General features: G+C 41.5%; 1 protein-coding gene and 1 pseudogene across 1 annotated transcript in view; both read right to left on the reverse strand.

The window, feature by feature from the left end:
• Positions 1–24349, reverse strand: part of LOC137235148 (glutamate receptor ionotropic, kainate 1-like) — a 2828327-nt gene that overhangs the window by 1888980 nt on the left and 914998 nt on the right. The gene's annotated exons all lie outside the window — the stretch shown is intronic.
• On the reverse strand, positions 13909–23602 carry LOC137235149 (alpha-mannosidase 2-like; annotated as a pseudogene).

Raw genomic sequence — 24349 nt, forward strand, 5'->3', positions numbered from 1 at the left:
TGGCCGTCCAACAAGGCGCGCCAGTCGCTCTTTCGCTCCGCCAACCGGCGCCAATTGGTCGCACCAAGGGAGTTTAAATCGTTTTCCACCTGGTCCTTCCAACGGAGTGGGGGCCGCCCTCTACCTCTGCTTCCATAGGCGGGTTCCGATAGAAACACTTTCTTGGCCGGAGCATCACCTTTCGTTCGCATAACATGGCCTAGCGAGCGCAGCCGCTGCGTTTTAATTCGCTGGACTATGTTGATGTCTGCGTATAGCTCGTACAGCTCATCATTAAATCTTCTCCGGTACTCGCCATCGTCAACGCGTAGAGGTCCATAAATATTTCGAAGAAGTTTTCTCTAGAACACTTCGAAAGCCGCTTCATCTGCTGATGTCATGGTCCATGCTTCTGCCCCATATAGCAGGACGGGTACGATAAGTGACTTGTAGGGTATGATTTCAGCTCACCGAGAGGGGACTTTACTTTTCAATTGGCTACTTAGTCCAAAGTAGCATTTATTGGCAAGATTGATTCTTCGCTGGATTTCAGTGCTGATGTTGTTGCTAGCGTTGATGCTGGTTCCCAAATAAACGAAGTCTTTTACTATTTCGAAATTATGGCTGCCAACAATAGCGTGGTTGCGAAGGCGCGTATGCGCTGACTCTTTGCTCAATGACAGCAGGTACTTCGTTTTGTCCTCATTCGCCATCAAACCTATATTTACCGCTTCTATTTCCAGTTTGGAGTAAGCAGAACTAACAGCGCGGGTGTTTAGGCCGATGATATCAATGTCATCAGCATATGCCAGTAATTTCACGCTTTTATAGAATATTGTTCCAGTGCGGTTAAGTTCTGCAGCTAGTATAATTTTCTCCAGCATCAAATTAAAGAAATCGCACGATAGGGGGTCACCCTGTCTGAAACCTCGTTAAGTTTCGAATGGCTCGGAGAGGTCCTTCCCAATTCTGACTGAGCTGATGGTGTTGCCCAACGTCATTTTGCACAGCCGTATAAATTTTGCGGGGAAACCAAATTCAGACATAGCGGCATATAGGCAGCTCCTTTTCGTGCTGCCGAAGGCGGCTATAAAATCGACGGACAGGTGATGTGTGTCGATTCTCTTTTCGCGGTTTTCACACACACACTGATAAGGTACAATCAGCCGGTTCACGGTGGGCTTCAATCTTTCGCACAATACACTCGAAAGGACCTTATATGCGATATTAAGAAGGCTGATTCCACGATAGTTGGTGCATTTTGCAGTATCCCCCTTCTTGTGGACTGGGCAAAGAACACTTAAATTCCAACCGTCGGGTATGCACTCTTCCGCCCATATTTTGCTAAGAAGCTGCTGCATGCGCCTTACCAACTACTCGCCGCCGTACTTGAATAGCTCCGCAGGCAATCCATCACGTCTTTCTGCTTCTGCTTTTTTCTTCCTGAAAAGGCGTCTCGCTTCCCTTTTCAACTCACGATAGCGTTCACACACTCCTCTTGCCGCGCTCGATTTTAACGTAGCCCTGTAGGCAGCGTCTTTTCTTTCAGTTGCAACGCGGCATTCTTCATCGTACCAGTTGTTTTTTCGTCGTCGCCGGTAACCAATTTTTTCCTCGGCGGCAGTACGAAGTGCTTTGGAAATATGCTCCCACTCCTCCTGTATTCCTTCAGGATGAGTTGTGCTCTCAGAGAGCAGGTGTGAGAGTCGAGTTGCGAAATCATTGGCAGTCTGTTGTGATTGAAGCTTTTCGACGTCTAGCTTTCCTTGTGTTTTTTGTTCCTTGGTTTTAGCCGCGTTGAGGCGGGTGCGTATTTTGGCTGCAACGAGATAATGGTCCGAGTCGATGTTAGGTCCTCGGATCATGCACACATCTAAAACACTGGAGACATGCCGTCCGTCTATCTCAACGTGATCGATCTGATTGCGAGTATTTCGATCAGGAGACAGCCATGTAGCTTGACGTATGTTTTTATGCATGAACCTCGTGCTAGATATGACCATGTTTCGAGCACCGGCAAAGTCAATCAGCCTCAGTCCGTTAGGAGAAGTTTCATTGTGTAGGCTGAACTTTCCGACTGTAGTGCCAAAAACACCTTCTTTGCCCAGCCTGGCGTTAAAGTCGCCAAGCACGACTTTTATATCGTGACGGGGGCAGCGCTCGTATGTGCGTTATAATTGTTCATAAAAAGTGTCTTTCACCTTATCGTCTTTCTCCTCTGTCGGCGCATGGACGCAGATGAAAGATATATTAAAAAAATGTTGCTTTTATTCGGATAGCGGCGAGACGATCGTCCACATGTGTGAACGCCAGAACTTGGCGACAAAGTCCCTCTCCCACCACGAATCCGACGTCGAAAATGCGCTTATTTGTATGGCCACTCCAATAGATGTCACAATTTTTGATCTTCTTTCTTCCCTGCTTCATCCAACGCATTTCTTGGATGGCGGTGATGTGGAGGACATCAACCAGCCGGGCATCTGCCATAGTCGTCATCAATAGAGAGTGTATTTATCCGAGGCTTGTTGTATTTCATTGGAGTATGGTTTTACGTGGCGGGTCCCAAGCCCAGTGCACAACCCGCTCAGCGGGGGTGAAAATATTACTTGGCACGTTTATATAGCGAGCCGCTTGCTCCAAGACAGACGCCCGCTTGCAGCCGCACCTAGAGGTGTACAGACACTGCCAATGAGATCTCCCCCGGCTAGCACTTATACCGATTATGTCAGAGTGGCATAGCCAGGTTGTCGCCTTCTCACATTAGCTCACCGCTAAACGGATGTTTAGCGGCTACCCAGAGGATACCTGGCCGCAAGCGACCGGCAGTAGTGAGCTGCTTGAACCGCATGCAAAAGAGTCGCTCTGGCTATTCCCAGGCGAATGGCGGTCAGAAGCTTTCCCCACTTTCGTGGACTTCTCCACACGGCTCCACCCTCCATTATATTACAAATAGTAAAAATATGCATAATGTAATTAAAATACATATCAAGTAAAATTACTACCAGCATACGAAACCCCTAAAATTAGACTGAAAAACTTTGTTAAATGAAACGGCAATCAGGCGCAAGATAGATAGAATGTAGGTCATAAAGACCAATTTAAATTGTATCCGAACTGTCGGGTTAGCTATGCATACATACATATAGTTACGTACGCATATATGCAGTTACATACATAGTGAATACCTAAGAGGAGTGAAAATATTGGTTAATCAAATTTTATGCTGCGTTCATATAAACATAGCTATCAATTCAAATATTAAATAAATGAAGAACAAAACAAGAAATATTTAATAAGACTACATAATACATACATACACATTTGTACGAAATTTAAAAATAGAATTTTAAAATTAGGATATTGTTCCTCCAATTCGGATTAAATTTCTTAGATTCATGAATATTGACAAAAAAAAAGGGGATAGCCTAGCATTAACTTTCGATAATATAATGGAGGGGAAGTTAGTATAAGCCTAGATCTATAGCAGCCAAATTTCATAAATATATATAAACACATACATACCTCTTCCATAAACACTTATATTAATATAGAACAAGTAAGGAAGGTTAAGTTCAGGTGTAACCGAACATTATATACTCTGTTGAGAGCTATGGTGACACCATAAGGGAAAAAACTATGTAGGAAAATGAACCGAGGGTAACCCTGGAATGTGTTTGTATGACATGTGTATCAAATGAAAGGTATTAAAGAGTATTTTATGAGGGAGTGGGCCATAGTTCTATAGGTGGACGCCATTTCAGGATACCGCCATAAAGGTGGATCAGAGTTGACTCTAGAATTTGTATGTACGACATGGGTATCAAACGAAAGGTGTTAAAAAGTATTTTAAATGGGAGTGATCCTTAGTTCCCTAGGTGGACGCCGTTTCGATATATCGCCATAATGGTGGACCAGGGGTGACCCTAGAATTTGTTTGTACGATATGGGTATCAAATGAAAGGGGTTAATGAGCATTTTAAAAGGGAGTGGGCCTTAGTTCTATAGGTGGACGCCTTTTCGGGATATCGCCATAAAGGTGGACCAGGGGTGACTCTAGAATGCGTTTGTACAATATGGGTATCAAACGAAAGGTGTTAATGGGTATTTCAAAAGGGCGTGGGGCTTAGTTCTATAGGTGGACGCCTTTTCGAGATATCGACATAAAGGTGGACCAGGGGTGACTCTAGAATGTGTTTGTACGATATGGGTATCAAATGAAAGGTGTTAATGAGTATTTTAAAAGGGCGTGGGGCTTAGTTCTATAGGTGGACGCATTTTCGAGATATCGCCATAAAGGTGGACCAGGGGTGACTCTAGAATGTGTTTGTACGATATGGGTATCAAATTAAAGGTGTTAATGAGTATTTTAAAAGAGAGTGGGCCTTAGTTCTATAGGTGGACGCCTTTTCGAGATATCGCCATGAAGGTGGACCAGGAGAGACTCTAGAATATGTTTGTACGTTATGGGTATCAAATGAAAGGTGTTAATGAGTATTTTAAAAGGGCGTCGGGCTTAGTTCTATAGGTGGACGCCTTTTCGAGATATCGCCATAAAGGTGGACCAGGGGTGACTCTAGAATGTGTTTGTATGATATGGGTATCAAATTAAAGGTATTAATGAGGTTTTCAAAAGGGAGAGGTGGTAGTTGTATAGGTGGCCGCCTTTTCGAGATATCGGCATAAAGGTGGACCAGGGCTGACTCTAGAATGCGTTTGATCCTTAGTTCCCTAGGTGGACGCCGTTTCGATATATCGCCATAAAGGTGGACCAGGGGTGACCCTAGAATTTGTTTGTACGATATGGGTATCAAATGAAAGGTGTTAATGAGTATTTTAAAAGAGAGTGGGCCTTAGTTCGAGATATCGCCATAAAGGTGGACCAGGGGAGACTCTAGAATATGTTTGTACGATATGGGTATCAAATGAAAGGTGTTAATGAGTATTTTAAAAGGGCGTCGGGCTTAGTTCTATAGGTGGACGCCTTTTCGAGATATCGCCATAAAGGTGGACCAGGGGTGACTCTAGAATGTGTTTGTACGATATGGGTATCAAATGAAAGGTGTTAATGAGTATTTTAAAAGGGCGTGGGGCTTAGTTCTATAGGTGGACGCATTTTCGAGATATCGCCATAAAGGTGGACCAGGGGTGACTCTAGAATGTGTTTGTACGATATGGGTATCAAATTAAAGGTGTTAATGAGTATTTTAAAAGAGAGTGGGCCTTAGTTCTATAGGTGGACGCCTTTTCGAGATATCGCCATGAAGGTGGACCAGGAGAGACTCTAGAATATGTTTGTACGTTATGGGTATCAAATGAAAGGTGTTAATGAGTATTTTAAAAGGGCGTCGGGCTTAGTTCTATAGGTGGACGCCTTTTCGAGATATCGCCATAAAGGTGGACCAGGGGTGACTCTAGAATGTGTTTGTATGATATGGGTATCAAATTAAAGGTATTAATGAGGTTTTCAAAAGGGAGAGGTGGTAGTTGTATAGGTGGCCGCCTTTTCGAGATATCGGCATAAAGGTGGACCAGGGCTGACTCTAGAATGCGTTTGATCCTTAGTTCCCTAGGTGGACGCCGTTTCGATATATCGCCATAAAGGTGGACCAGGGGTGACCCTAGAATTTGTTTGTACGATATGGGTATCAAATGAAAGGTGTTAATGAGTATTTTAAAAGGGCGTCGGGCTTAGTTCTATAGGTGGACGCCTTTTCGAGATATCGCCATAAAGGTGGACCAGGGGTGACTCTAGAATGTGTTTGTACGATATGGGTATCAAATTAAATGTATTAATGAGGCTTTTGAAAGGGAGTGGTGGTAGTTGTGTATATGAAGGCGTTTTCCAGATATCGACCAAAATGTGGACCAGGGTGACCCAGAACATCATCTGTTGGATACCGCTTATTTATTTATATATATAATACCACGAACAGTATTCCTGCCAAGATTTCAAGGGTTTTTTATTTCGCCCTGCAGAACTTCTTCATTTTATTCTACTTAATATTGTAGGTGTCCCACCCATTTTACAAATTTTTTTCTAAAATTATATTTTGCGTCAATAAACCAATCCAATTACCATGTTTGGTCCCTTTTTTCGTATTTGGTATAGAATTATGGCATTTTTTTCATTTTTCGTAATTTTCTATATCGAAAAAGTGGGCATGGTCATAGTCGGATTTCGGCCATTTTTTATACCAATATAAAGTGAGTTCAGATAATAACGTGAACTGAGTTTAGTAAAGATATATCGATTTTTGCTCAAGTTATCGTGTTAACGGCCGAGCGGAAGGACAGACGGTGGACTGTGTATAAAAACTGGGCGTGGCTTCAACCGATTTCGCCCTTTTTCACAGAAATAAGTTATCGTCCTAGAATCTAAGCCGCTACCAAATTTGACAAGAATTGGTAAATTTTTGTTCGACTTATGGCATTAAAAGTATTCTAGACAAACTAAATGAAAAAGGGCGGAGCCACGCCCATTTTGAAATTTTCTTTTATTTTTGCATTTTGTTGCACCATATCATTACTGGAGTTGAATGTTGACATAATTTACTTATATACTGTAAAGATATTAAATTTTTTGTTAAAATTTGACTTAAAAAAATTTTTTTTTAAGTGGGCGTGGTCGTTCTCCGATTTTACTAATTTTTATTAAGCATACATATAGTAATAGGAGTAACGTTCCTGCCAAATTTCATCATGATATCTTCAACGACTGCCAAATTACAGCTTGCAAAATTTTAAATTACCTTTTTTTAAAAATTGGCGGTGCCACGCCCATTGTCCAAAATTTTACTAATTTTCTATTCTGATGTCGTTTTATTTTGAAATGTAGGCGTTTTGAATGAGTTCTGCGCTTTTTGACAGTTTATTTTGAATAGGCATGATAGGAATTTTTCCGTTTATGGCGCAGGACGGCAAGGTTGGCAAGAATCCCGCCCAGGCGACATGACTAGCCACAGAGCACCACTAGATCATGGCGACTGCCTTCCTTGTCGCTCCATTGTAGATGCGATGCCATAACAGATGGCGCACAACGTGGCACCTGAGGCGCTGGTCTCGGTGGTCAGTTCGGGTCAAATTGTGAAGATGACCATCCCACCAGTCCCATGTTAGTAGCCGTAGGAGCAGCCACCTGCATTGCGATGGGATGGTTGGACGGTTCCACGGGACTGCACGTCAAGTTATCCGGGTTTTGTATTCACCCGGTGAGGCAGTGCTGCACGCTCTTAGTTTTTTTTGTAGATTGGGGTTTTTGTTTTCCCGGATGTTGTCCGTTAGTCGGCTCTGGTTTAAAATATGTGTCCGCTAATTGGAGTTTTATTTATTTTTTTTTTTTTTAATTTTGTAATTTTTTTTCCTTTTCTGCCGAATATTTGTATTGTCTTGTGTTGTCTGGTATGAGTGTGTGTGTGTTACAAGAACACCAGCTCGTCCCACGTCTCAGGTGGTATCCTAGAATACCACCTGGATTGCGACGGGTTGAGCTGGGATTCAAAGCGGCACCCTTTCCTGTCCCTCCCGTCTGGAGAGCGGACTTGGAAACCGCTCCTTCTATTGCGGCGGAGGCAGGAGGTATGTCCAGTTTGAGTGTACGGGAGGCCCCATCACCCCCAGGCAGTCCCCGAGGTGAGCCCCTGGAGATTGCCCTTGCGTTGAGGCTGGGTGTGCTGAAGCCGAACTGTGTGCGTCTGGAACTGACCCTAGTGGCCTCAACCAGTATCAGAGGTGGGTCCCTGAGACCCCCTTTGCACTGCGGTTGGGAGCACTAGGAACGAGTTTGAGTGGATTGTTGAATAAACAAATCTTTATATTTTTTGTGCCTGTATAACACTGCCTTCTAATGATGGGATGTCAGCATTCCCATTACACCTAAATACGCAAGTAGTTTTGCGAAACCTATACTGTTTTTTATTGATTATATAACACGCATATTTCAATAACTATTTTATTTCCAGCTTTTTGAATTTTTTTATTCGATACGATTATCGAATTAATACCAAATTGAACTTTCGCGAAATTTTTTTTTCCAATATATATATATATTTTTTTTTTTTTAAACTAATCGTCGTCTATAATATAGGGTGAAGGAGGGGGGAATTCTGTGTCGACATACGCACAGGACAAAGCTAGGCCTTTGCCATTAAATCATGGGAATTTTGGAGGAGCTGCAAGCGATAGGGCGCATACCCCAGGGATCCGTGCCAAAGCTCCTCGTGGAGACTTGTGGGTGGTTACACCAACTTTTCCAGACCTCGCAGGAAGAAATGCGGAGGGAGATGGGAACGATCAGAGACAACATGGACCAGCTCAGCGCAGCTCTCTAGTCGGCTCAACAATAGATGAATTTTAACAGAAACGCGATTAGAACGGAACGTAACCCACTCCCAGCGGTTGTAACCCCAGCGAACCCTGCTCCGAGCAGCATAGTAGTAAAACCCCAGGAGTGGAAAATATCGTTCGATGGTGCTGGGAGCGTTGCGGATTTCCTGTTTAAGCTAAACACGCTGTGTGAGCGTACACAATGTTCTGACGACCAAATAATGGCTAGTTTCCACCTATTCCTTTCTGGGCGGGCCGAAGAGTGGTACTGGTTGTTTACGAAACAAACCCCAAACGCGACTTATGCATTCTTGTGCTACTCACTAAAAAGAGAATTCGGGACCCTGAAAAGTGACCACGAGATCATGATGGAGATCTCCATGCGTAAGCGGAAGCTACGTGAGTGCTATGACGTGTTCCACACGGACATAGTATCCTTAAATGCGCGCCTAAGAGCACCAATGTCAGAGGTCTTACTGATTGACATCATAAAAAGGAACATCAACAGTAGCCTTAAGCTGATGCTTTTCAACGCGGAAGTGAGAAATCTTCATCATCTACGCGATGTAGCACGCAGAGGGGAACAAGTGCTGAAGGAACGCAAGTTATTGGGAACCACTTATCCGGGACGTCACGTGAACGAGGCCCGCACGATAACCCCGGACTTGAGGATGAAAGGCGAGGACTGCGAAGCTGATCCGCAGATAGAGGCGTTGGAATATCGACGCAACAGGAAACCGGGCTATTCAGAATTCCAGTGTTGGAATTGTCAGGCTATGGGGCATTCCTATATTTACTGTAAGGAACCCATTAGAAATCCATTTTGTTTTAAATGCTCGCATAGGGGAGTATTTACTCCAAAATGCCCTAGGGACCATCGTAGGCAGGAAAACCAGTCCCCGAGCGAGAAGACGGGGGAACCTCGTTCGGTGTCATAGCCCCCATACCAGCCAGTGCTCGAGGCGTCGTCCCGTGCGCTGAACCGGAAGGTGGGTCTCTCGCAGGTACAGGGTTGCATGGACGTGGTGAGCTTCCGAGGAGTAGTGGCACCCTGGCGAAGGAGTACCCAAAGGTAATATTAACTTTCCCTGACAGTACAGATAATTTCAATAGTTCCAATTCCGATAGTCCAACGTCTTCATCCGCGATGGGCGAACCAACCAGAATTCTGCAACGCCAACATAGGGATGCCGCTTGCCAGACGCATTTTCCCCTTAATCTAGAAGAAAGGGAACATAGGTACGAGCGAGTAAGACATGCGATTTTTGAAAAACAACCGGTATCAGAAAATATTTTGAGGTGCAGGAAAAAATATCACCGGAGAGTACAGGAGCGTAGATTGCTGCAAACCACCACGTTAATGCCTACGGAGGATGAAAGGCCTCTCTTTAAAGCAAAAATCAAAGACAGTTTTACTGTGGGGTTGTTGGACTCGGGAGCTAACGTCTCTATCTTGGGGAAGAATTCCTAAAAGATAACGGCTTCGATTATCAGTCCCTACATGCGTTCATATATACCGCGGGTGGCAACGAGCAAAAAAATTATGGATCGATATATTTACCGGTCACCTTCAAAAATACCACTAAGGTTATTCGTTTTTACCTTGTTGCTTCACTTCTGTAAGAAGCTTACTTCGGGGTTGATTTTTGGAGAGCAATTGCGTTAGCTCCCGAAATATTCCTAAGTGTAAAGTGCCTAGAGATTAGCAACGAAAATGACGAAGAACTTAATCTCCATGATTTGTCACCAACCCGGAGAAGAGATTTAAAGAAGGGCATAGATGCGTTTCCTTCATTTGAAAAGTTAGGTCTGGGGCAAACGAAGTTAGTGGAACATCTCATTGACACTGGTGATGCGGCTCCTATAAAAAGCAAACATTTCCCTCTTTCGCCACCGAGGCAAGCCGAAGCTTTCAGCGAGATAGACAGGCTACTCGAAATTGGAGTTATAGAGGAATCGAACTCTCCGTGGTGTAGTGCTGTGGTACTGGTCCGGAAACCAGGTAAAGTTAGGTGTTGCATAGATTCCAGAAAGCCAACGCGGTAACTAAGAAAGACTCATACCCGCTACCTCACAATAACGGCCTATTGAGCAGACTGAAGGATACGCACTTTATTAGTGGCATTGATCTGAATGACGCCTTCTTTCAGATCAAATTGACGGAGTCCTCCAAGGAAAAAACCGCATTCGCGGTTTCGGGGAGGCCTCTGTACCACTTCAAGGCAATGCCCTTTGGTCTGTGCAATGGACCGCAGACTATGAGTAGACTGATGGAAAAGGCAATCCCTTCGCGTCTGCGGGAGAATGTCTTCGTCTACCTGGATGACCTGATGGTATGCATTACGAACTTTGAGGACCACCTGAAGTTGCTGGCGGAAGTGGCAAAGTTTTTGACCGACGCAGGTCTGACAACAAACGTAAATAAAAGCAAATTTTGTCAGAAAGAAATTCGATATCTAGGGTACTTGATAGGCAGCGCGTGCTTGAAAGTGGATCCAGGGAAAATAGAAGCGAAGCAAAACTTTCCGATCCATAAATCTCCATGGCAGATGCGTAGGTTTGTGGGCACGGCAAATTGGTACAGGGCATTTATTACCAATTTTGCTGACTTGGCAGGTCCCTTGACCGACTGCCTTCGTAAGTCATCACGCTCTTTCAAACTTACCACTGAAGCTATAGAGGCCTTCGAAAAACTTAAAATAGCCTTGAGTTCCGCTCCTGTCTTGGCCCAACCCGATTTTTCCAAAGAGTTTGTAATCCAATGCGACGCTTCCAAAATAGGTGTTGGCGGGGTGTTGTTCCAGATCGATGATGAGGGCGCTGAGCATCCAATCGCGTTCGTTTCGAAAAAGCTGAATAATGTTCAACGCAATTATACAGTAACCGAGCTGGAATGCCTCGCCGCAATAGTCAGCGTGAAGCGCTTCCGACCCTATATTGAAGGCTTACCGCTTCGGATTATCACGGACCACTCCAGTCTCAAGTGGTTGATGACGCAAAAGGGCTTGAGCGGGAGTTTGGCGAGGTGATCGCTCCTGCTGCAAAGATGCGACTTTAGAATGGAACATCGTAAAGGTACCCTGAATGTACTACCCGATGCGCTTTCGCGGTTTGATGCCGACGAGTTGACTTTCACTGCCACACCCGGGAAATAGATTTAGTCTCTCCCGAATTCAACAGCAACGAATATCTAGATCTGATTAGGACCGTAACTGAAAACGAGGAGTCTTACGAGGACTTACGAGTAGATGGTGTCACTTTCAAGGGGGTTAAATTTCGGAAGGGGATGGAAGGTGAAGAAGACTCGCTATGGCGTTTGTGGCTGCCGAAGGGGCTGACGGAGAAAGCCGTGAGATTGGCACATGTCGCCAACCAGAGTTACCATGGTGGGTGGCAGAAAACCCTGGAACGCGTTAGGCAAAAATACTTCTGGCCACAGCAGGCTAAGGACGTCAGTGACTACGTCCAGCGATGTGACAAAGCGGTAAAATCCACGAGCCCACATCAAGACCACCTATAGGGAATACCTTTGCAGCCGAAAGGCAATTTCAGCGGTTATGTTGCGATTTTCTAGGGCTTTATCCGTGATCCAAACGGCGAAATCAATTTCTTATCATAGTTCTGGACCATTTTGCAAAGTATGTTTGGCTAAAGCCTATGCAGAGAGCCACAACTGTTAACGTTATAAATTACTTCGCTTCAGAAATTTTTCCAGCTGTAGGTGTCCCTGAGTTTATTCATAGTGACAATGGTAAACAAATTATCTCGAAGGAAATGAAAGCGAACGCCTCAGAACGAGTTAATAGAGAAATTGTTTCTAAAATAAGAATTTTCCTGAAGGATCAACCAGACCATACCGATTAGGATAAGAATATACCCGAAATTTTATCAGTTCTGAGAAGTGATTTTCATACGGCGATTCAGTGCTCTCTATACTTTGCATTATTGGTCAAAACATGGTTCATGGTTCAGCGTACATTATTTTAGAGAAACTCGGCAGGCAAAGGATAGGGGGATAAACACTTATAACAAGCGCTCTAGGCAAGTCAACTACAAGGAAGGTCAGGAAGTTTTCCGGAAAAACTTTGCTTTGAGTAACTTCAAACAGGGCATTAACGCCAAATTCCTGCCCATAATACCGTAAGTGTCGAGTGCTCCGAAAAGTAGGCAATTCATTGTATGATCTCGAGGACCTAAACGGGAAATTGATAGGTCGCTTCCATGCTTCGGATATTCGCCCACAATAAACCAAAAAAATGTTTTTTTGCTAACTTTACAAATTGATTTTTTTAAACCTACAAATTTTATTTTTTTTTACCCTATCTGGGCGTTTTGGCGGTTGGGGACATCTCGCCAAGTATTCTCCCCGAGCAACGATTTCATAGGGTGTTTACACGCGTTCTCACCGAGAACCGTGAACAGCGTGGCAGTCCAAACTCGGGTTGGACTAACCTTGTGGAGTTTTGACGAGTTCTCCTTTCTCAAAATGTCTACACCCATAATTTCTTTTTAGCCTTTCTGTGGGGGCGATAGCCACTAGAAAATACCATACGGAGTTTTCATGAGTTCTCCTTAACAAATGTCTAGTTGCCGCATAGCCTTTCAACTAGGAAACAAAATTTATTTACCTTTTTTTTTAAATTGAAATGACTTACTTTTTTTTATGATGGACCTTCTGTTACCCGGCTGGCTTCGCGGTAGAACTTTGAGACTCTTATCTTAGGGGTGAGTCGTGCCCCACGTTAACCGGTAAGTTCGATTCACTGCGCCGTTGCCTCATTCTTTAATTTTTACGCGTGGTTGAAGTTGGTTGAAATACGATGGCACAGTTACAAAGGAAAGGGTAAGTACATTGTAAATTTTTTAATTAATTTTATTAATGATAAATACGTTTCTTTTATTTCATAGTATTAATTAATTTTCTTTTATTTTTAGGTTGCTGGCGTGGAGATCGCGGAGGAGATGGAGCTAATAATTGGTTTTGTATTTGTTGTTTATTGTGCGTACCGGCATCGCAAAGGGGTGCTCCAACTGCGGCGTCGGCCACGCCGTCAGTGGTCACACCTTCGCGATGTCCATAGACGACGATGTTAGTGAAATTTCTTTTATTTTCTTTGCAGGTTGATGGTGTGAGATATATTTAATTGATGGGATATTCGAGCTTTATTTTTTGTCTAAATTAAAGCTTAACTTATGAGTGCGTTTGTCAGGAAAAATATTGTTTGAGACATTAAACGAGATTTTCTAGCCTTATTGATGTTGCAATATGTATGCCTGCGTATCCAAAGCACAAATGTTTATTGCGTCAATATTATCCAGTCTTTGCGTTAGACTTGCGTTATAAAAACCGATTATAATGTCCAACATTAGCAATTTGTTCAGGTTAATGAAATTTGTTGGCTGATCAGCTGCACCACATTGTAATAAAAGCGTACGATGCACAATAACTCCTGTACTAAGTGATGGTTCCTTTGAAGGACGATCAAGAACAACTGGTAATTTTGTTAGTTGGCGGAAGATTTCTTATACCTGCAATGGATATATCTTTGCCTACACCACTTCGTTGCTCGCCAAAAGCTGCCCAACCCATTATTTTCAATAAATAATCTATTTATCCAAAGGACGTAGCAACGTTTGCGATGCCAAAGGTGCAGCTGGAGTTAATGCATCCGACGGCTGAGTTTCCAAGAGCCTTAAACATATATATATACGTTCTAAAATAATTCTAGATATATGCATAACCGGTTCGTTATCAAACTCCTTGTCCCAGACCACGTTCGTCGTCATGCGTTAAGCGACGATCCTGCATTATTTCCAATTCACCGGAACTCAGTGAGGAGCCGTCCAATGGTTGTTCAGTGACCAATGTGAAACGTAGCTCGTCGTCCTTAGTATACGCCGATGTTGGAATTGGGTAGTAGTTGGCTTGACGTTGCAGTTTGTTTAAACGTCGTCGCTTAATCATCTGTAAGCCATTGAGATCAGTATAAAATATATCGCCACTCTTAATTGGTCAAAAAACGCATAGCGATTTCTGTATTATCCATACGTCCAATATCTACTAGATTTTGTGATACAGGTGCACCGCCACGCAATACTGTTTGATGTACCACAAACGGAATACCGACGGTGACACTAGCTTCAAGTGGACCTTCGCCTACAAGCACTGTCGGTGGTCCCATATCGACTAACGGTGTCGCCGGCCCAGGTGGCATGAATAGATAAGCACCAGATGTATCACCACTATATTTGTAGAATTTCAAGTTAATCGGCGTATGTGGTACATGCGGGTTTATTTGTGTTGATTTTAAACGACCATCACCACTAAAAACCACTGTGGGAACACCGGAGACATGTATTGAAATTAGCCGATGTTCACCAAGTTTCACTTCATATGGATAGGTGCCTAAGCTGAGCAATATTGGAGTTGAAATCAGGATGAGACTTGTTGCGTGTGTTTCTGTGCATTTTGTGCGTTTGTATTATATATGTAACCAGGCCCAAGGGGGGTGCATTTATCTTAAACAATACTCGATATTTTGTAGTGAACGCTTGACCACACTGGAGTAATTTGTGCTTCTACTGGATTACCATGACAATCCTTTACACCCATATATGGACGTGACACGTAATAGCAGATGCTGCTTTCAAAACAGCTATTCGTGTCGGAAGTGAACTATACAACGAGCGATTAAATGAAGAGCGAATAATAAGTAATCACCTCAATGCGGCTTCCGTGAATACAATCTGGGCAAGTTTGCGAACACTTGAAAAAGCTTTGTACTCACGATATGCTTGAGAGGATTCAGTTACGTGAATGTATGCATTTGTTTGCTTATTTTGCTGATAATCATTAAGATGATAATACTATTATTGAACCTTTAGTGGAGCATTGTTTGCAACGTCTCCAGTCTCTGAAAAGATTTGACACATTGGCTAACGAAGAGGTCCGTTGCAAAGAACTTGCAACATTTTTATGGTGCTGCACTCAACTCAATTGCAACATATCAGAAAACGATCCAAAATGAATAGAATTACTGATACTGAATAAAATGAATCAGAATGAATTTCAGTACCTTGTTGATCAGGTAGTAGATAGTTGTCTATCGTTGTGGACATTGGGGCACAAGTCACGAGATTTAATAGAGGCAACTATAGACCTTAAGTTAAGACCAAAATACAATAATAAGAATGACCAACGTGATAAGCCGAAAGTCGAAAGCCGATTTGAGGTGTTTCTTGCAGCTATTGCAATAGAAGAGCCAACATGGAATTTAAAAAAAAAACTAAAAACATCCCCGACACAAAGGTTGATACGCCAGCACCAGCATACTTACTAAAGAATCGGAATGATTTTTCAGAAATCAGCAATAAAATTTTAAAGTTTGAGAACATCCTAATATACACTCTCTTGATTTAGTTCGTCCCTTTTTTGGCATAAATATACCAAACATACTAGTCAGCTACAAGGGGCCGGATAATGCGAAAATTGTATTGGCGCAATATGCTAAAGATGCATTTTGGTATCGTGCTAAGGTGATTGGCATTGAAGATGAAAATATATATATGATGAATTTCATATCAAAGGCTGAAAAAAACGTACATTTTGAACCCGACCCCTCAGAATTTGATGAAATTTTGCATGGGGTTACATCTTACCCACACAAACACAACCTCATTTTTAGAAATTGCATTTTCGAAAAATTGTGGACGTGGCAAGGTATCGAAATATCCGAAAATATTAGAAAAATGACGATAATAGGTACTTTTAAAGTGTGATTACTACGGAAAGGCTTTACCGATTTCAAAGATCTTCATACCATTAGAAAGGTATTGAAATAAGCTTTCAAAAAAATACACTGTAAAAATTTTTAGTACACTGAAAAAAATTTTTTTTTAAATAAAATTTAAAACTGAAAAAACTCTTCAAATATCAAGCGATTTTGAAAAATAAAATTTTATTTTAGAAAGGTCTATTTAATATATATAACATATCTAAAAACTAAAATGGGGTTTTTTTTTAATTTTTTTAAGTAAATGCATCTCTTGGTTACTTTCTCATATTTGGATATCACGCGTAAATTAATCAACCAATTTGAAAAATTTTTATACCGTTAGAAAGGTATTAAAATCACCTTTGAAAACATATACTGTAAACATTCTATATTACACTGAAAACAAATTTTTTTTAAAAAAGTTAACAAGAGATGGTTTTACTTATAAATTTTTTTAAAAGAAAAAAAACACCATTGTAGTTTTTATATTAAATCGACCTTTCTAAAAAAATTTTTTTTTAAATCGCTTGGTCTTTGAAGTGTTTTCCCAGTTTGAAAAAAAATGAAAAATTTTTTTTTTTATTTTTTTTTTAATTTTTTTCTACATTTTTTTTTCAAACTGGGAAAACACTTCAAAGACCAAGCGATTTAAAAAAAATTTTTTTAGAAAAGTCGATTTAATATAAAAACTAGAATGGTGTTTTTTTTTCTTTTAAAAAACTTTATAAGTAAAACCATCTCTTGTTAACTTTTTTTTTTTATTTTGCTATTATTGTGTGACAAAAATGGTACCTAGCTATACTTTGGAAGTTATACAGATACAGATACTATGACTAAGTATTCTAATAGATTCGAACAAGAATCGTATTATCAAATTTTTCAGACACGCACAATAAATAGACATACACTTGATAAAGTTAATTTTTTATTTTTATTTATTTAAATTTAATATACAACTTTGCGCAGCTCATACTGCTGACTTTCGGAATATTTGCTTACTTACTAGTTTGTTCAGGTAAACTACGCCTGTCCATGCTAGAGCGTTTGACGTCCGAAAACTTTGTTTTATTTTTTTGTATATCTTTGCTAATTTTTACCAATTCGTAATATAAATCATACCCAAAAATGTCTTTAATTTCCTTAGATGGCATGGTGTTTGGTAATAGAGATAATATTTTTTGCTTATCCAAATTATTTGAGCAGTTTTCGATTTGATATTTCATGTTCTCCAAAATTTGTTCGTAGTAAGCTTTGATCTTCTTTAGGTCTTCTGATAAAGTTGACAGTGAACCACCTCCAAGTGAATCCGAAATACTTTGCGTAATTAGCTGTTTTTTTTTTTTGCAGTATGAATCCCTTTCTAAATATTTTCGCTTCATTGGCGATGGATGGCTTCCAAGATGAGGAATAACATGCTTATATATATTGTCGACGAGTTCGTTGCGTTCGAGTGATTTAGTATAGCTGCTGCATGTTGGAAATTCCTTATATTCTTGATACAAGTCACAGCTAGTCAAGATTGCTTGTGCCTCTTCACTTTCCGTTTCAGTAGAACGCTGATTATCAGCAATCTTGATAGCATCCTTAAGTTTAAAGCGACAACTTTCGCAAATACGGCAACGATGAATGTCGGAGACTGCTGGAAAATGCTCAGATATTAGCGCTGCTTCGTTTAAGCTAATTTTTCGAAGTTGAGAGGAACATTTTCTTGATAGCTGCACACATCTGTATTTATTAGTTGATTCCATATCAATGCCTAGTTTCGTTCTGGTCTGTGTCTATCCGTTGTGTTGTTTTTTATAGTCCATGGGTGCTGTGTGTGTGTGTGTGCGTTATTGATACGTCCGAATTGTTACCTTTTCCAAGGGTTGTTTTTGTAGGTATCTAGACATACCGCTTATTAGCTAAGCGGTAGGTTGAGGTAGGTAGAAATCGGTGATTTTTGCCGTTTGGTAAATTCTTCGTTTTTGCTTGTTCATTGTTACGAGTTTGGTTGCTGTACCTTCTGGCTTGTGCTGTTTTTTGTAAACTAGTTTTAAGGGTTCAAATATTTCGTCAGAGATAGTGTTGGTTTGTTCGTTTATTATCCTGCCGTCAAATGTTTTTAACTTGTATATCTCCATGTTCTCAAGTACATTGAGCCGCCGACCTTTTCCTTGTACGTGAAGTATTCGAGCCGTTGTTTTGATGTTAGCTGGGGTGCACCCCACTGGAATAAAAATTGTTTACAGTGTACTTTTTCAAAGGTGATTTTAATACCTTTCTAACGGTATAAAATTTTTTGAAATCGGTTGATTAGTTTACGCGTGATATCAAAATATCACAAAGTAACCAAGAGATGCATTTACTTAAATAAATTAAAAAAAAAGAAAAAGAACACCATTCTAGTTTTCAGATATGTTATATATATTAAATCTACCTTTCTAAAAAAATTTTTTTTTTTAATCGCTTGGTCTTTGAAAAAATTTAGAAAAAAATTAAAAAAATTTTTTTTCTTTCAGTGTAATATAGAATGTTTACAGTATATGTTTTCAAAGGTGATTTTAATACCTTTCTAACGGTATAAAAATTTTTCAAATTGGTTGATTAATTTACGCGTGATATCCAAATATGAGAAAGTAACCAAGAGATGCATTTACTTAAAAAAATTAAAAACAAAAAACCCCATTTTAGTTTTCAGATATGTTATATATATTCAATAGACCTTTCTAAAATAAAATTTTATTTTTCAAAATCGCTTGATCTTTGAAGTGTTTTTTCAGTTTTAAATTTTATTTAAAAAAAATTTTTTTTCAGTATACTCAAAATTTTTACAGTGTATTTCTTTGAAAGCTTATTTCAATACCTTTCTAATGGTATAAAGATCTTTGAAATCGGTAAAGCCACTCCGTAGTAATCACACTTTTAAAGTACCTATTATCGTCATTTTTCTAATATTTTCGGATATTTCGATAACTTGCCACGCCCACAATTTTTCGAAAATGCAATTTCTAAAAATGAGGTTGTTTTTGGGTGGGTAAGGTGTAACCCCATGCAAAATTTCATCAAATTCTGAGGAGGTCGGGTTCAACGCATATTGGATTTGATATGAAATTCATCATATAAGGTGTTTTACGTGGATTATGGCAATACCGAGTTGGTACCACTCAAAGTATGGTTCAGTGTGACAATATCCAAGAAGCGGAGCCGTCTCGTGCCGTACTATGTCGTTTTGCTGGTATAAGCGATACTACTGATGCCGATGCGTTTCGATTAAAGCAAGCTGTAAAAATGTTGGTTGTTATGTTGTTAAATCAACGTATCAAAGTGCAAGTTGTAGAGAAAATTAATAATGATGAGTTGTAATTTCACATGTATGGAATTGTATGCATTAATAATGAATTTGGCGGAAATTAATCACTTGCATACAAGTGGGGCTGTGGCTGTGACCGGTCTTAGCCAACCCCGTATATTGAAAACAAAAGGTTGGTTTAGGTATTGTAACGTCCGGTGATACACATCAGAGTCATTTGCCACAACAACCACATCATGTAAAGACACGTAATCGTTGTTATGTCTGCGATGATGCGTTGGGCTCAAGTCAACAAAATTTCCTCACCGAAACGCAGACGTCGTATACTTCTACTAAGTTTCCGAATAAAATTGGACAACTCGTGGGTGATCGTTCAGGGTCATTGGGAGTGCAGATGACGCGGTATGTGCACGTTGTGCGAATCTGCTTACTATTTAGATCGATTAGGGAATAATGGCGTACGAACTAAATGAATCTTATGCATAAGAAATAAGTTTTAAACGATGATAGTGGTGGAGTCAGGAGTGGCGGCGCGCTATCCCCCAATTAAAATGCAGAAATTTAATAGCGGTATAGCTGCACGTACAATGGAAGTGGGCAGTGGAGTTGGTGGTGGGAAAAAGAAATAATAGTCTCTATTGGTTTTGTGTGTGAAACTTGAAATCGTTCTCCTTTTTCTTGTTTTACATTGGACCCACCGATATCGCATCACCCCGTGACATACCCTTGGACTGGATCGTTTATTTATCATACGTACATTACCGTATTCCTCAACGGAAATGGAAACCAATGATTAAGCAGCTTTAACCTGTCTCAGTGTGCGGGTGAGTTCGATTGAATAAATTTACACTCCAGCTGTTGGACTTAAGTTGTAGCAGAAAATTATCTTTGGTAGTACATTAGTAGTCATAATAAATTTGAAAGTGCCAAAAGTTTTTTATGAAAGAATTCATTTTCTACTAAACATTTCGTTAATTGATAAAGTCGTGTTGGTTTTGTCAGTCTTTCAGATATTGTTTGAAGAACGCCGTACATTAGAATTTTATACAAAAATACACTATCTCAAAATTTGTTTCGAAAACTTCCTATCTCAGCATAAGCTCAATGCATTTTGACATATGAGGAGTTAATGAAAAGCAGTCTGAGATACGGCGTTCCTCAACCCAATTCTGAAATAGGACGTTTTTGTGCTACTCCTGCAATGGGATTTTAACTGACAAAAAAAAATAAAAGAAAATGGCTTATTGCCTTAGAGGTCTATATTCCGGCCTAAACTTGGACAGAAGAGTCCAACTTTTGTAGATTCAAGGGGTTGTGTAGCGCAATATATAGCTTCTTCAACCCAATTGTCAACCTCACCTTCGAGCGGCGAATCCCGTTTCACTAACAGACGAGGCTCTGGCTCCTCATGGAACTTGGTGGTGGTGAGGGAGGGATGGCCTGAAGGTTTAATGTGGCCATATAAATCGTTCCCGAGATGGTCGGGCCAGCACCTTAATGGTGTTGTGTTACCGGAGCGTATCGGATCTGTATCCGACAAAGGACCATCACATCGATAACACTCCCCAAAGCCTTCGGGGTGTAACCTAATCGCTACAACAACAACAGTCCAACTTTTGTGCGATCCTACTAAACAAGGAATATGCACCCGTTTGTTCAGAAATTTCGGAAAGCTCTTGTCCGTTTAAGTCTTCATGGAAGTGTTCCAGGTGAACCGTTAATTTCCAAATATAACCTATTCCCCAAATTCTTAAATGGAGACGAAGGTTCCGAACATACTCAATGAGTGCATTTCGTTATGGTATCTCCACAAGTTACCAATGATATGTATTTTTTTTTTTACGTGAATCAGTTACTAGTCGAGTTTTTTGACGTTGAACGATGAATTTTGATTTGGCTTAGGTTTCGTATGTTCATAGGTTTACGAAAGTCCACGATTCCATGGTTTCTGCAAAGTTCTGTAAAGCGAGTTTAATATGGTTAACCCATATTTAGAATATGGCTGTCCCTACTCATTAGGTAAAAAATTCTGTTGGTCTCGTGCTTTTGGCCGAGTGCATTTATGTTCTCTGGCAGACAATGGATCTGCGTTAGGGTTCTATACGTGAATTTGGGTTGACTTTTGGAACTTTAAAATATACAAAGAGCCGAAAGCCCTTAGATTCTGTGGCAGATCCGTTTTCGTTTCTGCGGTAGGCTTTTCTGGTGTCCTCGTTATGGGAGAACGCGTGAGTTGGGGTTGTTTCTTGAACATTGAAAATAAAATAGGCCGAGGGCCTCTATGTCCTTTGGCAGATATCGGATCTGCGTTAGGTTATTGGTTGGCCTCGTTTCGGGTGAACGAGCACTGGGTTGTTGGTGGATTTCCGATAGGAAGGTGGAATTTGGGATGGCCCCGGTTTCGGGTGAACGAGCGCTGGGTTTCTGGTGGATTCCCGATAGAAAGATGGAATTTGGAATGGAGGGAGAGGAACGGAGGGATTGTTAGGAGGAGCTCTTGGTCTTCTCACAATCCATCTCCTCCGTTGGGAGAAGGATCAGTTTGACCAAGGGTCGTCTGACTTGACCCTTCTCGGTTATGAGGTCGATTACGTGAACTCGGTTATCTTCGCCGGGTGTACGTTGACGACTCGACCTAACCTCCATTCGTTGGGAGATAAGTTGTCTTCTCTGAGGACAGAGAGATCTCCCGCCTTTATATTTTGTTTGGGATGTTTCCACTTCACACGCTTTTGAAGTTCGGATAGATATTCGGTTTTCCATCGCTTGCAGAAAGTGTGATGGCGGGCTTTGAGTTTATGCCACCGATTGATAATCGAGGCAGTGCTCTCACTAGCATCCGGCTCTGGCGGAGCCAGTAGGTGGCTTCCAGTAAGGAAATGGCCTGGGGTAAGTGGTTCTATGTCCGTTGGGTCGTTGGATGCCGGGCTAAGCGGCCGCGAGTTCAGGCATGCCTCGATGCGGCACAAGAGTGTATGGAATTCCTCGAAGATCAGTTTGTGTGGTGAGGCTATCTTTTTGAAGTGGCTTTTGAAGCTTTTCACTCCAGCCTCCCACAGCCCTCCCATATGAGGAGCGCCCGCAGAGATGAAATGCCACGTAAGTGACTGGTGGCTGTATTTTGAGACAGCGTTCTCTCGTGCTTGTGAGATGAAAGTTTGAATTTGGATCGTAGGGATTGTGAAGCTCCGACAAAGTTTGTCCCGTTGTCGGAGTTGACGTTTTTGGGCCACCCGCGTCTAGATATAAAACGGGCGAAGTCCGCTAAAAATTATGGGGTACAGAGGTCACTCGTGGCCTCCAGATGAATTGCTCGTGTGGAAAAATACACGAAAATGCAAACACAGCTTTTGGATAGGCGACAGCCTCTGCCGCGGTAACTTTTAATGTCGAAAGGTCCGGCGAAGTCGACTCCAGTATTCGTGAATGCACGGATGAATGTCGTGCGTTCGCGAGGGAGAATACCCAAAAGTTGGGTCTGAGGACGCTTTCGGTGTATAGTGCAAACTTTGCAATTGTGAATTGTTGCCCTAATCATGGCTTTGATGTTAGGTATCCAGTACTGGGTGCGTATCAGACGTAACATGAGTTGGTTTTCCCCATGCAGACTTTGTTGATGAAACATTAGGACTGTCAGACGGGATAACCTGCAGTTGTATGGGAGGAGGATTGGGTGGCGTTCATTAAAAGCTAAGTCTTTTGACGTCCCGAGTCGCCCTCCCACCCGAATGATGCCATCTAGATCTATGTAGGGATTAAGTGAGAGTATTGCACTTTTCCCTTCAATTGGTTTTCCGGTCTTCAGATCTTTATATTCTGCACTGTAATGTTGTTTCTGATAGATTTTAATTTAAAATCGTGTAGTGGCCTTAACTTCATCAGGGGAGATTAAGTACGACACCATGTCATAAATTTTTTGTTTCGGGGTGAGTTCTTCGGTAGAACCTCATAACGTATGATAGCACCGTAAAGCCCTAGGTAGGTCAGAAAAGCGTTGGAGAACATCGGTAGAATGTACGGTTGTCGTTGCGCAGGTCTTCGCCTTCTTTTCCTCTACGGAGGTGATGTAGTCATGTTCTTTTTCTGGCCATTGGGAAGTGTCTTCTTGCAGCCAAGAAGGTCCCTGCCACCACAACGAGTTGTTGACCAATTCAGATGCAGGTAATCCTCTGCTACCTAAACCTGCTGGGTTGGACTCTGAATTCATGTGCAACCATTCCTTATTTCCGACCATGTCGATGATATTGGTGATCCGATGTGCGACGAAACTGGACCAAGAACAGGGCGGTTTCCTTATCCATGCTAGGACGATAGTTGAATCCGTCTAAAGGTGGACTTTCACAGGTCCCAATTTGAGGTTCCTGAAAATTGATTCGGTGATTTCCGCTAACAGCACGGCTCCGCAAATTTCCAATCGTGGAAGAGAAAGAGTTTTCACTGGGGCTACTCAGGTTTTTGCTAGCAGCAGGTTTGTCCAGATGTTATTATCCGTTTTCACGCGCATGTAAACGTCTGCTGCATAAGCCTTCTCGGATGCGTCACAAAATCCATGGATCTCGATGTCGTTTCCTGGTGAAAAGCTGACCCATCTAGGCATCCTGATTTTATCGATTTCATGGAATTGGTCGGTGAAGGTTTTCCATCGTTCCCAGGTACTGGTAGATACTGGTTCGTCCCAAGCGGTGCCTTTTTAACCATATACACTGCATGACTATTTTTGCCACAATGACCATTGGTGCCAGCCATCCCAAGGGATCGAAAAGTTTGGCGATTGCTGATAATATCCCTCTCTTCGTAATGTTTTCCGGGTTGTACAGGAAGATCTTTAAAATAAAATAAATCGGGGAGGGCATTCCATCGAATTCCTAATGATTTAACTGAACTGGTATCTTCGAAGGTCAGGAAGTTTTCACTGAGCAGGTCTGCTTTGGGGATGTCCCTTAGAATGTCCTCTGAATTGGATGTCCATTTGCGAAGTGGA

This window comes from Eurosta solidaginis, chromosome X, assembly GCF_040869045.1.
Source record: "Eurosta solidaginis isolate ZX-2024a chromosome X, ASM4086904v1, whole genome shotgun sequence".
Taxonomy (NCBI): Eukaryota; Metazoa; Arthropoda; class Insecta; order Diptera; family Tephritidae; genus Eurosta; species Eurosta solidaginis.